The 14,609-nt window shown below is 41.5% G+C and overlaps 1 protein-coding gene across 9 annotated transcripts in view; it reads left to right on the top strand.

Moving 5' to 3' along the window:
• Positions 1-14,609, top strand: part of LOC119659689 (unconventional myosin-XVIIIa) — a 426,534-nt gene that overhangs the window by 127,898 nt on the left and 284,027 nt on the right. For 2 of the 9 annotated variants that reach the window (XM_038067929.1, XM_038067930.1), the window contains exons 1-2: positions 10,123-10,427; positions 10,885-11,019. The exons of 4 other annotated variants lie outside the window; for them this stretch is intronic. The gene's annotated coding sequence lies outside the window, so the exon portion shown is untranslated. Of the gene's footprint in view, positions 1-10,122; positions 10,428-10,884; positions 11,020-14,609 lie in introns of those variants that run through there. 3 more of the 9 variants (XM_038067933.1, XM_038067932.1, XM_038067931.1) reach the window with 3 other exon arrangements.

Raw genomic sequence — 14,609 nt, 5'->3', positions numbered from 1 at the left:
TAGTAAGGATGCCTTGTTTTGCAGCACCCTTTCCTACTGCCGGCTTTTCCTGGTAAAGGCAGAGCAGAATGTTCTGATAGGTATGGTTAAGCCCGTAGTCCCCCCTTGTTAGTAATTGAAGTTTCCTTTTGTCGTACCCTCATCTTCCGTTTTTTGAAGGCTTCCGACAATAATCCCTCGGACGAATTCACTGCAGTTAGGATTTCAGTTTATCCTACTACGGGAGTTTCTGTATTCTCCTTTCTGTTTGACCGCAATTAAGTGTAGGGTTTCCATTAACGTAGAAAGCATGCCTTCGACAGACTTCTCCATGAAGCGGATGAATCCCTTGAAATTATAGGTAGATTGCTCAAAGTCGGGGAGGTGAATTCTTACCAGTTTGACGGTACACATCCTTAACATTCAGTTTCATGTTTTGGACACTCTTAATATAGTAATGAATTAATACTTATGTACGGGTCGCGTCTGAGAAAGTAAATGTTCTCAATTTATATTGGCTTTTTTTACATTTGTGTATATATCAGTTATTTTTCAACAATCAATCTTTTGATGTATGCTTCGAAAAAGTCTCTTGTCAGCTCATTCACCCCCTTGATTTCCTGGTCTGTTGAAAACTTTTTTCTATCCACATGGACATTCAGAAAAGTGAACAAAATGGTTATCTGAAGGTGCCAGAAGAATGCGAGGATGATTCAAAATGTACCACCCAAATGAATCCAGAAATTGATGCGCGGCGTTAGCGGTGGTAGATCTGGCGTTGTCGTTCGGCAGGGCCCTTTGTTAATTCTGAATCGTTCTAAAAATATAGGAGCTCGTAGTATCTTGTTGCGTTGGTGATCTCTCTCTGAGCCAGAATAACAACGAAATGTGAAAAATTATCCCATTCGAGTTTGTACCGCTCTATGGAGGTCTGCACACGATTCGAATTATGTTGTTCTATCAACTTATTTAGGACCCATCTCATAGGCAGTCTCCGATATCCGACTATTTTGTGCAACAAAGATGTTTAAATTTGCGGAACCATCGGAGAAAGAGAGAGCCCCATTACACTTATTTTCTGGACGTCCCTCGTAATTGAAGTGTCTGCGTCCGCCCATTGTCATTGTTGGTTTAAAGAAAACTTTACTTTTGTTCTGAGATTAGTGCGAAAACATTTCGCTGGACCAACAACTCTTGATAAACACCTTTCTTCAATAAAATACGGCAGAGATATGGAGAATCACATGTCAGGCTTGTCATTTTGTTCATTGTTTTTTCGAATAATGTTATCTTACTAGTTGGTTCTCTACGCAACTCTAACTCCTTGACATCAATATGACAAATAATTTGGCTCTTTAGCGAAAGCGTCCATCACATACTATCTGTCAATATACTTTCAATTTTGATGAACAATTCTTAAAGTAATTTTAATCTGCTAATTATTACCAGTTTGACGGCGCGATAGTTGAGGAGGTAAAGCGTCAACCATTCAATCTCGCTGCTCTGGGTTCGAATTGCAGTGGTTATGGATGTTTGCGTTCGTCAGTTTCATTGGAAAATGAGAAAAAAACAATTCCAACAAAGAGACTGCGAGAATATCCTATACTCCACTAAAGAGTGAACAGGAAATGCTATTAGTTACCCGTTTGAAACTCTTGTTGCGGTTGTTACGTCCAGACACTTGTCTGGAATTATAAGTTTCAATTACTTTCCCATACCATGAAGATTTTTGAACGCATTCATTACATTCCAGCGGCCAGTTTGTGCCTCATTCCATCCTTTGCCATTCTGCGATGGATTCCATCCGTGCGACTTGCCGTCGAAGTACACTAGACTCCTCGATTGCGTACATTTTATCGTAGAGACGCCGACCTTCATTCGCCAAGATGTCTATGGGGATTGTCCCTGCCAGTACATATGCTGTTTCTCCTGATGTTGTTTGATAAACACTGCATACGCGGAGTGACCTTAGTCGATACGTCCGTCCTAGTTTTCCGCAGTTTGACTTGTTTTCCAGAACAACAACAAAATGAGCTGCGTAGAGTAGCACGGATAACTACTCTTGAAATAAGACGATGTCGACTTTGTCTTAGTCCACCTAACACGCACGTTATCGGGAATAATTTCAGTTCATCGTCCGGGTCGCAGTATAATCTTCTTCCTAGAAGAAATGCATCAACGATGCGTACAATGTACTTCGGAGCCAGTAGTTTGGTTGGAGCCATGTGAATCTATCGACGGTTGACCTCCCCTTCTGAAACCTAAACTGCTTGTCAGATAGGCCTCCTTCCTTTTCCGCAACAGCGAGCAGTATGTTGTATAATACTCGTTCAAATGGTTTACCGATGGTATTGAAACATATCCGCCAATATGAGGATGGGTCACCCAATGGTTTACCTGACTTCGGAATAGGTATCAGCTTTTGCACCTTCCATTGTTCGGGGAAACATACCTGGTGCTGTCCTGGCTGCCACTGGGGTCTTATTTTCAGCGAACTCCCTTGCTGCAATTTAGAATTTCCTTTTCTACCACTACAGGAATTTCGTCGGGGTTTACATATTTTAGGACTTTAGGCAGATTAGTGTAGTTCACATCCTCTGGAAAGAGAGTGTCCACTATGTTTTGTAGAAATTTAGGACAGGTAGTCGGTGGGGAACGTTTGCCTTTCAGTGATGACATTACCGACCTGTAGGCGCCACCCCATGGATCAGAGTCAGCTTCAGTACACATCCGCTTGAAATGTTGAATGTTCCATATATGGTGGTACCTTTTTAGTAGGTCATGGGAGCAGAGCGAACTTACTGGCTATGATGGATGATCAATAGTTTAATTTCGTAATTAGATTTCATCAGCAATTTCAAAGGCTTTCAGTTCTCATACTATACTACGCTACTCTGAACAAAAGAGCGAAGTAATGTTTTTATCTGGAAATATGCATTAACTTGATAAATTCACATCACAATTCCGTAACTCCTATCGCTACCAGTCGTTTACTTCCCAAGCTTTCTCGACGAGGGCCTCTTATCAGTACCCGGGAATCTCTGTATGACTAATTGGTATTAGATTGTTGAACAAAAGCCGTTTTGCAATGCTCTCCAAAATAATACATATTCATACATTGTCGAGCAATAAAGCTTGGGTTTTATTGACAATCTGAACCTAAACGACTGGAAATTGTATCTATTTCGGATTTGACAAATTCATTCAGTCAAAATCCACTGGCACACTTTTTCCCTGCATTAGGCGAATCAAAACGATTGCGAGAAATGCGTGGATGTGTCTCCACCGGGTATTGTTAAATATATGCCAAAACAATATAAATTGAGCGTGGGCGGCAGTGGTAATAGTCAATTTAAGGCGTATGCATCTCTTCCAAAACAAACGACCTTGCGTGATGTGGCGATGACTGGGCTTGTTGTTGGGAGTAGATCGGATGAACCTCAGTTGGCTATTTAATTTCACTTTTTGTAAGTTTGGTTTGCTTGTAATGTTTGTAAGTATTGAGTGAATAATGAAAGCAAATTAGAAAATTTGCATACATAAAAGACGAGGTGTTATTGGGAGTTTTTCTGAGATTCATCTATTGTGGTTTTTAGAAGATCAAAGTGTTTTTTATTAAAATTAGGTACAACAGAAGAATCACCATGAAAAAATAGCAGCTTGCGTTGGTTTTAGATTAATGATTAATACGCAATCACTTTGTTCTATGAATCACAACAGAAAAGTTTTTCATCATTTTGAATTTTAAAATTATGCTTTCCTTGCATATTTTATTATGAAAATCTTCGAATTTCCATTTCTCCTTTGATGATCAATCACAGCTTTTACCCTAACTTGTGTATAAGACACTACTACGCTATTGTTTCAAGCATTTACTTTGGAGCAATCAATTTGATTTTATTTTGAACTTATCATGGGCAACAATCGCTGCCGAGTTTGAATCCGAAACAACCTGGTCCCATATTAAATTCATGCTGTTTGAGGCTACCCATTCCAAGCTTTCATACGGTTCATTTTATAAGAAGATTTATCTCAATGTAGATATCACTTCTATCACTTTCTAGAGTGTACTTGAATTGAGAAATTAGTCCTCGTTCAGAACATTTCGGCAATGATTATCTGCAAGAAAAAAGCTTTACAGTATTTTCACTTTTTGAGAGATAAATTTATTGATTTGCAAAAGTTTGACAGACCGCATCGAGTCACAATAGCCTTATACCTTTGTTTGCCGTTCTAGTGTCACCAGCTATTACCCCTCGAACCTTTACAACAGTGGTCTGCAGTCATCTAGTACCGATTCATGCTGTCATTATGCTTCCGTTTATCGGAAAACTAAGTCTCCGCCTTCATAGTCTGTATAGGAGTCCTCCTTGATAAGCCTTCACCATAGCAAACATTTTAGCATGATAAGTCCCTTCCAAAGCGCTGTATATTTATTAGTTTCTTCATTTTCTTCTACTGGAACATGTCTGTTGAGTGTCCAGATGTTGAACGTTCATTTTCAGGAAGATCGCATGTATTATTTTGTAGATTGGTTTGGATTGGATTGCGGTCAGCAATAAACGCCACTCTAAAATATTTGCTTCCTGTCAGCTCCCCAATGGTCCAAACTGGGCACGATCATATATCATTTACATCAAATCCGAACCATTTTGTTTCCTCTACCGTCAGAAAACTTCTCTTAAGTTTGGTAGGTTTTCAGAATTCTCCTGCAATACTATCGTTCAATTGAACATTAGTATGGAATGGTTCATTAGTTTAGTCCGTTTCCTATTTTTTGGCAAATTTGTTCACAATTTTACGTTGTCAGTGATTCGCCAACGATTTTACGCCGAGCCCCACCAATTCGATATTCCAAAATCTATTTGGCGTTCCGCCCCACGCCATGGCTACATCTGAGGCGGGGCTTGCTATATCTTCTTTTTCTACCACAGATATTGTCCATATAGACTTTTCGCGCTGGATAATCCTCACCCATACGGATTGAGTGTCTCCAAAGCCCATTGGAGGACGTGAAGAAAATGTTACCTCTCGTATTTAAATCAGCACCATGGATCATTTTTTCCAAGGCCAGGTTAAAAAGGCTGCATGATAGGGTATCCCTCATCTTAACCCGTTGTTGTTGCTGACTTGTTTCGATAGTGATCCTGCTGCTTCTATCCTGTCTCGCAGAATGGTCAATGTCAACTTAGTCAATTTTATCAATTTGGTCGGGATATCGAATTCTCTTATGGCCGTATATAGTTTTACCTTCGCTATGCTATCATAGGCGGCCTTGAAGTCGATGAAAAGACGGTGCAATTAACAGCCATATTCCAACGGTTTTTCCATCGCTTGTCGGAAAGAGAAAATCTGATCAGTTGCTGATTAGCCTGGGGTGAAACCTCTTTGGCATGAGCTTATGATGCTTTGGGCGTATTGGGGCATCCGGAAAAGCAGGATAACTAAGAATTCTTATAGATGGTATTCAGCAACGTGATACCTCTGTAAATGCTGCACTGCTGTTATCCTCCTTTCTCCTTATGGGCCAGATAATGCTTCTTTGCCAGTTATCAGACATTGATTCGCTGTCTCAAATGTTGAGCATAAGTTGGTAGATCGCTTGGTATAATTGGTCGCTTCCATATTTATCCAGTTCGACCATATCACCATATGATCATATCAATGATAACGTTCTTCAGTTGGTTGTGAAGATCATTTATCGAGATCCAGATCTCCATGACCTCTGTTAGCTGTGGTTATTGCGCTATTGGATGACTTCAATATTCACTTTCACCTGATTATTAAAGAGGGTTAGTGGCGGTTTTGTTATCTAAGCCTTGAACCCCATTCTATCGCGATAGTCATGCAAGTATATTGGCCCCCTATACGTTCTGCCATTTATCAAGGCCTGAGAGGTGGTGAGGTTCGATTAACATGTGCTAAATTTTCTTGAGAGTAATCTCACATGGAGCGGCTTTTATTTCTGGCCCTTTTTTCGCGCAAACCATTCAGTTTCAACAATCATTTCATGCGACGTGGCTGTCAAAAATTTCTAAATATGATTTTGAAACCATACTTGAGGCAGGCTTCGAGGGCTTGCTCCATTGCTTTGTAAAAGGTGTCCTACAGTGTCTGTGTAGGGACGTGAGCATTAATGGGGCTTATATTTCGACATTTGCCTGGCAAGTGCAAAGTCCATAGTCATTCGCATTCAAATTGGTACGTGGGTACCAATTCAGCTTTTTGTTATAAACTCCTATGTGGGGCATAGCTCGTCAATCTTAACTATGCGCCATTGTTGTATGTTCCTAGCAATGTGTTTGAACTCAAATCCAAACTTCCCGAGAAGCTTAACCTCTTCCCTCATTGTTCTACGCCTCATAGTTCTAGAGCGGCATAATCGCCGGCCATCTTGGAATAGTGGATTTGATTGCATGCCATGACCCACAATGGAATTGTCACCTTTTCTCAATGTGTAACTTATGTACTGCCAAACCAATACGTCCACTTGAAACTTCATCCGCTAATAGGAAGAGTGCGCTGACTCGTCCCAGTCTGATCCTTTGTTTTTTTTTTTTTGTGCTTGTCTTTGGTCAAATTATGCTTGCCTCCGTCTCCAAATACAGTACTTTTTCTCCAAAGTCCAGGGCCCAGTGACAGAGCAAGCAGATGTTGTTAAGGTATTCGTCATCCTCTGTCGTTCGTCAATAGTCCATTGAATCGCTGCACGACCTTTGGCCAAGGTAACATGAACCATATCATCGACAAAGGGAAATTTTCGGGGGAAAAACAAAATCTTGGCAGGCTCCGACATTATACCTCGTTGCAACCCATTAGATTGTGCGCCTTCCTATGTCGTTTTGACAAAGGCTATTCGTTTCTGCGGAATGCCTCTCCCGCATAGAGCACGCCAGATATACTTCCTATTGGCTGTGCCGAAAACTTTCTTAAAATCTACGAATAGCGTGATCTAAGCTCCGAACACTGCTCCTCAATTATCCGAAGGGTGTTAATTTGGTCGATACAGGAACTACATACATACAGAAACTAGCCTGTCCTTTTTGAAGATCAAGCTTTCGAAGTGATCTATGATGCGTTTCAGAATGATTTTAACTATTGTCATTGCGGTGATAGGAAGCGCACAAATACGCGTCCAAATTGTTGTACTCAAGACGGGTATCTTTCTCCGGAATCTAACTATCATTCTTTTCTTTCACTCATTGAGAAAGATCGCGGATTCTAAGATTTACAAATCAGTGGGAGTATAAATTCCTTAAGGGTTGCACAGGAAGACCGTTAAGACTGGCGTTGATAATTTCATTGCTGTTTAGAGGAACAGCATATACTCGACATATTACGTTGTCTTACTAGGTCATCCACAATAGGTGGAACTTCGCCATATATTTTACGATTGAGAATCTTGGTGAGGTGCTCCCGCCTCCTCTTCAGCAGCTCATCATTGTGGACATGAAGCCTACTTTTAACTTTTCTTGCAGCAACATCAAAAAGCTCATGTTCGCCTACAAGCTCTTGAAATCGTTACTGTTGTTGTGATCATCAATATCACGCCTCCCCATCACATGGCCGCAAGGTGTTGCCAGAGTTCACATTGGCGTTCAAATCAGCCGTTGCAATCACAGTGTCATCTCAGAGAGTCTGGGCTCTCCCATCACAAGTGACAATTGCCTTATTTCCCTTGCCTTTTCTGAGGTCTATAAACCTCCGGCCAGCAGCATAGAGCTATCGGAATAACTCCTGCTATCACCATTACTGTTGACTTCGAGACGCTACGATAGGCGGCCACAAGTCGCAAAGCCCTCCGTCGTTGTCCTTGCGCTTAAGGCACATCTCCCTTTTGAGCGAGTCAGCTCATACTCCAGAACCATAAAGAAGGTTAAACTGAACCGTACTCATCGGCAAACGAAGTATTTCATCGCTAGCTTGGACAAGACCATGAGTTCACCGACCTGAATAGGAGGGACTCTAGGAACCCTCTCTTTGGCCAGGACAACGCCTTCAGTTTTCTCCAGAGCTGGGGAGAATCCATGTTCAGCCAGTGTAGTCTCTCAATGTCTCAGTGTCTGAATGTGGGTGAACAGGATAAACGACCCACACGATTTCTTCCATCTTCACTATTTCCATGAATCATGGTGAATGATGAGCACCAAGTTGGTAACCATTACTTCCTACCAGCAGCGTGCTTTCTGTCTGTTGATTTTATGACGGATTTCCTTTTTCTCTCTCTTATATTCTGCGGATCTAAACACCACTACATCTTGGCCTCTTGCACGCTGACCAATCCGCCGAAGTCTGAAGCAATTCGTTTGTAAACTTACGACTTCAGCCGTCCGCCAGCACACAGGTAACTTTCCAGGACGGAGTTTCCTTTTGGGCAGCGTCACATTACAAGCTCTGATGATAAGGCTCATTGTTGATTGAACTAGCGGGTTCTTGTCGGTAATTTACTCTTGAAAGAGTTTGGGAAGATTTGCCAACATCGATTTTCCGGTAGATATTTGCTTGACTGTAAAACAGTGGGAGAAGCCGTTTGCCACTTCTAGGGAAATGTACGGATGATCACTGGTCGTTAAATCTTCCAGTACCTTTCGTCACATGTTGCAGTGCTATTGATATTCAGGACAACAAGTCCTATCCTGGCTACCATCTTCAAAATCTGTATGCCTCAAGAATCTGGATGGGGCATGCCCAATTCGAGGGCTCTGACGTTAAAGACTCGTCCAACTAGAACTCTTCCTTCCGAACATTGATTCGTTCAGTGTAAGGCAAACGCTGAAAAAAGTCACTTCCACACAACGAATTCAAACGATGTCATTTCCTTGGCCAAAAGCCCGCACTCGCAAGCTAATCGGATCTTTCACCCAGAAGCTACCAGTGCCAGATATATTGGCATACCGCAATGATGAGCTCCTATCTCGGTTCTGTTCGCTGAGAAGCAAGTAGTCAGCACTTCCTTCAGCTCAGCACTTAAACCAGCAGCTTGGATCTGCCCTTCACCTTGTCATGCATTCCACCCGATCGTACCGTAGCAATGGGCAATTTGTAGCCTCTGGAGTTGACAGACGTATGTTAGTTCCCACCTTGAGGTTGCTCACGTCCGGATGATTCTATTTGATCGCTTCCTGAATCTCTTCCGCATATAGGTTCGAGGCTGGAAACGATTGCCTTCGTGCTTAGAATTCTCTGGACTTCTAATCAGTCTTCGATCCAAGCTCAGCAAGTATACCGTCGGTTCGAGTCTACCCGATAGATTTAAGATCTACCCCAGCGTCTTCCGGTTTGATGTTGTTAGAAACTTCTCGAAGAACTTTTGCGAAAGGTTCCCTTCGTTTGGCTTGTTGGGAATGACCTTTGACCGTAGTTTGCCCCTTCCCTTTTTCTTTGAAGCTGATGTCGTCGTAGTTGAGTTCGACTTTGCTGCAATGGGGCCACTGCCGTGGCTGTTCAACTTAAGTTGTTGCTCTTGAATTTTCTCCTTTTTTCGACTCTACTTGGTCCGTTTGGTTACCACCTCGGGGAGTTCTTCTTGATGCCTCCTTGTTAGCAGATCCACGCTGTTCTCCACTCGCCTCCAATATCTTCGCCGTGTATTTGGTTGTCCTTAGCGGCAGCAATAGCAGAACAATAATAGGAAGTGACTGATTATTCATTATTATTCATTTTAGAAGAGCAGGTCAAGACGAGGCGATCCAACTAAAGAACAGAACGTAAGCTGGAGGTAATAAATTTACTATAAATTTAAGCGCTTCCGCTTCCTGGAAAATATTATATGTCCCGTCAATTTTCTGATATAATTAAGACTTATTGGTTAACAATTCTAATTCTTTCAACTATGCATTGTTTACCATCCAATTCCCTCATAGAAGCCAAAAGATCCCCCTTAACAACATGAAAACAAACTCAGAAATGTCTCTAAAGGCACACTCCAAAGCCACTATGCTCGCGATCTCAGCGAACAAGCCGGTCCGTTTCCAGTACATTTGTCGATATGGAAGGCGGCATGCATGTTGGTCTTCTGGTTGGATCACATGGGGATTGATGATGGTGTTACTGTTGTGCTGCATGTCGCTTGGCGTTTCCGTTTCGTATTTCATTCAGACCCACTTCATGGAGACGGTATCTTTCAGTCGGAATCTGAACTTCGTTCGTGATCAGACGTCTCACGTTAAGATTCAGATTCGATAGATCGTCAGAGTCGTTGACGATTGCACGTAATCGATCTTGAAAGATCGACCGGGAAGCTTCACAGAAGCGAACGCGGTTTCTTGCATTAGCGAAAAAAGACGTATCCTTTCTGCGGTGCAAAGTCAACGAATTCGCGGTGGTTGTTGATCATATCTTTCGGCTAATCGGTCACTTCTTGTACGAAGTGGATTTTGATTTAAGATCAAGCGATCGTTCGTAAACAGGCTAATAAATCAAGTGGTGACGTTAAGATCAGTTTTGCGGTTTGATCCCTATTGTTTGCATTTTTAGCAGGAAATTGAATGCGAGACCTAGTACAGGGTTGTTATTTGCATGGTTACATAGATTAGACAGCAATGATTCACTAAACAATTTCTAAAGATCGCGAAACTAAGCAGATGAATAGGTTCACGTTAGTGCTTCAGAATAAAACCAGATACAATCTGACAGTGACGACTGTATGAAACCTGAAAACAACCCTGTACATGACTTCTAACGACATTCCAAGCATCACCTAACGCCTTCGAAGATCACTTGATCTTATTAGTTTTCGCAAGCACTTAGTGATATGTGGGCTAGAATCGATTATCGTTCTTACATTATAAATGATCATGGCTTGTGCTAATTGAATGTGCTAACTAAATGGTCGGAATTTTGGACCCCGCGGCAACTTTTGCGCTAATTCGTTGTTCAGGCGAACTTATTGTGTCTTTTTTGCAGTTGATCGGTTTCTGCGCTTCTCTATAGAGTTCTGATAGGACCATTACCCCTGACTCCAGTGTTTGGTGAAGTGATTGATGAAAAGTGTCCATAGCATTTTGATCAAATATTCAGTGTGTCGTGTCTTGCAGTGAAGTATGTTAAGATTGCAGCGAAATTATATAAAGGATACATGCTCGAAACGGATATGAATTGATGCTTTTTTTCTTGTTTGAACCCATTATTTTAAAAAATATTATTGTTGAATTCGTGCTTATATCTACATCTTATTGAAATAACTTTTCATGTATCATCTTAGAAGCTATTAATAATTTTGAAATTTTCATACCTAGATGAATATCATATCTGATATCTAGATTTAATTTTCTTGAAAAATTGAGAAAAAGAAATAGTCAACAAAACCACATTTCTAGCCTCGCAAAAAATGTTGGCTCCACAAAAGCCGGTTGAGTCTAAAGAGAATTAGTGAATATATTATAAGTAGTTATCAACGAAAAGGTAAAAATTTAAATTTTGGTGCAATGGACTGCTCTCGATGGTTGACTTAGAATTTTTCAGAATTTTTCATCTATCAAACGAGTGACCACTGAGACGAAGATGAGGGTAACCACCATATTGCTAATGCAATAATCTATAAAAGATCTAGGTCTTGCAGTGTTTTTGTTGGAGCCGATGTCTATCTATAGTTATCTTATGATAATTATAATTGAGTACAGGGGAACTGTTTTCCCAAAGCGTTCTTAAGAATGTCCCGTGATCAGAAGCATAAAAAGCGATGACGGGAGTCTGGTTTCTTCAAAATAACGTCATAGTTGATGTGCCTTCGAGTTTCACCTACTAATTCTGACATTTATATCCCTGTGAACTAGCACTCCATTGATGATAACTCGAAGGTGGGTTGCTTATATTTTTTGGCTTTGGCGGTTTTCTTTTGGTCGATGGGAATATAGTTACTGATATAGATTACCCAAATATGTGGGTATTTATCAATTTTTTTGTTTCTTCCACTTTCCTTTAATTTCGATGAGAGGTGTTGCCCGAAAGTTACGTAGTATTCCTTAGACATCAGCGCTTAATACTACTGAATTAATGAATTTCTCGTAAATTTTGAATTCTTTTAATATTGCAGCACTTCTGCCGCAACTAAGAGGCACGGCATCCATTTGAGCTCAGAAGAAGCTCTGTCCATGATAGGAGAACAACCACTGAAACTCCCACAGAGGAACCAATCGCTAATAATTGGCCTGAGAACACATCCTCCAGGAATTTTCCTGGGACATATGCTCTCAGAAGGCCACCTGTGGGAGGGTCTCTTCAGAAGAGATCCTTCGAGACTCAAGTCTAGTCGCTCTACTAGCCCCCCACCTTGCATCCACAACCAGCAAGTCGATGTGGATACAGCGTTTCCCGGCATCCTCACTTGGAGGTTCTTCTTGGCCACTTGGTGTTGATTCAAGAGGCAGGGCTGCTGCCACATTTGGCTCCCGCTACCTTTGAGCAACATTCTGGAAGCGTAGAACAAAACTTCTTGATTTCTGCATGTTTATGTGGAAAGGGAATCCAAGTTTAAATTTACGCACTTAGGCGTTGGAATTCTATTTAATATGAGAGAGTTTACCCCTTGCATCATTTTTCACGATGTTCCACTGAAAATTTGCGACAATAACAACCATAAAATCGAGTTATTCGATCGCCACTCCATCCAGGGATAGGCAGAGGGAGAAGGAGAAGAAGAGTTGCTACCTACCTACAGGTTATCTTTTAATCAATTTCTTTGGCGCTGATCCACTCTTACTTAGACTACCGCGACTACGTCAGTAAGCGGTTTTCGCATAAGAATGAAAGATACTCTGCATTTCGCATTGCAGAAAATCAATTCGCATAAAGGTCCTTTGGTTGAGAATAGAAACTACCAAATGGTCGTAAAGTTACTACTAAGCACTATGAAATATGTATCCCAACTATTCCATAGAATAACGTCAGGTAGAATACGGACCAGCTGAAAGCTGTGAAGCACCATTAGTCACCGGGATCCCTGACTGATCGGCTGGCCAGGAACTTCTTTTCTTTTGTTTGTACGCTGAGCTGTAAAAATTTGTAAAAGGCACGTCCACTACAGCTCAGTTGCACGATGGTCAGAGCTAGAGCGGGCATGTGTAGGATTCACACCCACTAAAAACCAATCCTGATCTTTCCAGCACCAGACCATCAGTTAAATATTACTTCGCGGGGTGGGTTTGTCTTCCCTACTCCTTTCAGTTTTCCACCTTCTATAATATTTTCTATCAGAAGCTGGTTCTGTATTTGTGCGATTGCGGTGGAAAACGTTAGTCAGCTCTCTTTCGACCTCAGTATCTCGGCAAGTAGATTCTCGGGGCTCACGCCTGTGAGGAACTGGGTGGTGTGATATTTGGTGTTCTCGTATTTTCACTCAAGCCATATCCTAGTATTTAGAATGAGCCTATGTATCCACCGACCTTTCGTTAATTCGTCCTATCTACGTTGCAAGGTATCATACGACTCTGAGCTTCCTGCATTCCTACGTACTGTGTACTCCTACATACGTCTTGCATGGTATAACATACCTTTTTTCTTTCGCCTGAATGTCGACTGAGATTGTGCCCACTATACCAATATTGCCTCATCTGGTGCAAACTTCCACAGCCATCAGGCAGTAAATGGAATTCACCTGCTTCCTTCTCTGAGAGTTTACACCCGCTTCCGGCCACTCAGCTAACCCATAGTAGTAGTAGTTCAGTCCGCTACTCTTGAGCAACATATTTGAAAGCGTCGTATTGTGTTAGGTCAGATTGATGATGCACAAAGCGCTATCGGCTGGCCAAAAAATGTCATGAGTTAGTTATATGTACTGCCAACAAGCCCTGTTTCCTAAAGTACAGCAGTACATTTATAGTTTTGCTAGCTTCTCTAACCTATATACTTGTACGGGTAGTCCCCAGTCTCATTTGGGGTTTAAATTAGAAGAAGAACTTTATCTAGAAGATAGATAGTTCTTCATTAATCTTTTCTATTATTTACAACCAAAAATATGGTTACACATATATTGGTACAAATTGCAGTTTCGGGACAACATATAACTATGCAATGTCCTAGGACCCCCGGCTGATTAGCGCACGAGCTCCTTTGGACGAAAGCGCAGCAACTACCCTCAATTCAGAGCCAACTGGAGTTGCTACGCCTTTCCTAATATAGAGTCTCCGGCATGAAACCAGCAGAACTCTATCCTAAAGAAGGTCAGAATCGCCTTGGACCCAACTAGTAACCAACTTGTCCTGTAGGAACTAAGACAGACCACTTTCTTTATCCTCGACGAATGAGTAATGTTTAGACATCAATGTCCCGTAGTAATAAAAAACGCAATTCATCAATATGCATGAAGTGCATAAAAAATGCATAGATACATACAGCGATTACTTGAAGCACATGGTGAGAACTGATGGGCGTGGTTTAGGTAGGCGTGCGAGTACTCAGAGCGAAGCAGCATAGGAAATTCATTCGCTCTCTAAACTGGCTCGTTTCGGGATAGTACTAGTGCTTCGTACTAAATTTGGCTTTGCCGTGGACTTTTCATATCATAATAGGCTAAAGACGACCGTATATCTGTTGACTTCCAAGTTTACAGTTGGTTTTAAGACCGCTACTCTTTTTTGATTCGCCAAGGTCAGCTCGGCTCTTTCTAGGCAGGACTTTACCGTTCTCGCTGT

Source organism: Hermetia illucens, chromosome 6 (assembly GCF_905115235.1).
Source record: "Hermetia illucens chromosome 6, iHerIll2.2.curated.20191125, whole genome shotgun sequence".
Taxonomy (NCBI): Eukaryota; Metazoa; Arthropoda; class Insecta; order Diptera; family Stratiomyidae; genus Hermetia; species Hermetia illucens.
The sequence above is the reverse complement of the archived record's forward strand: the minus strand, read 5'-3'. Positions and strand labels throughout refer to the sequence as shown.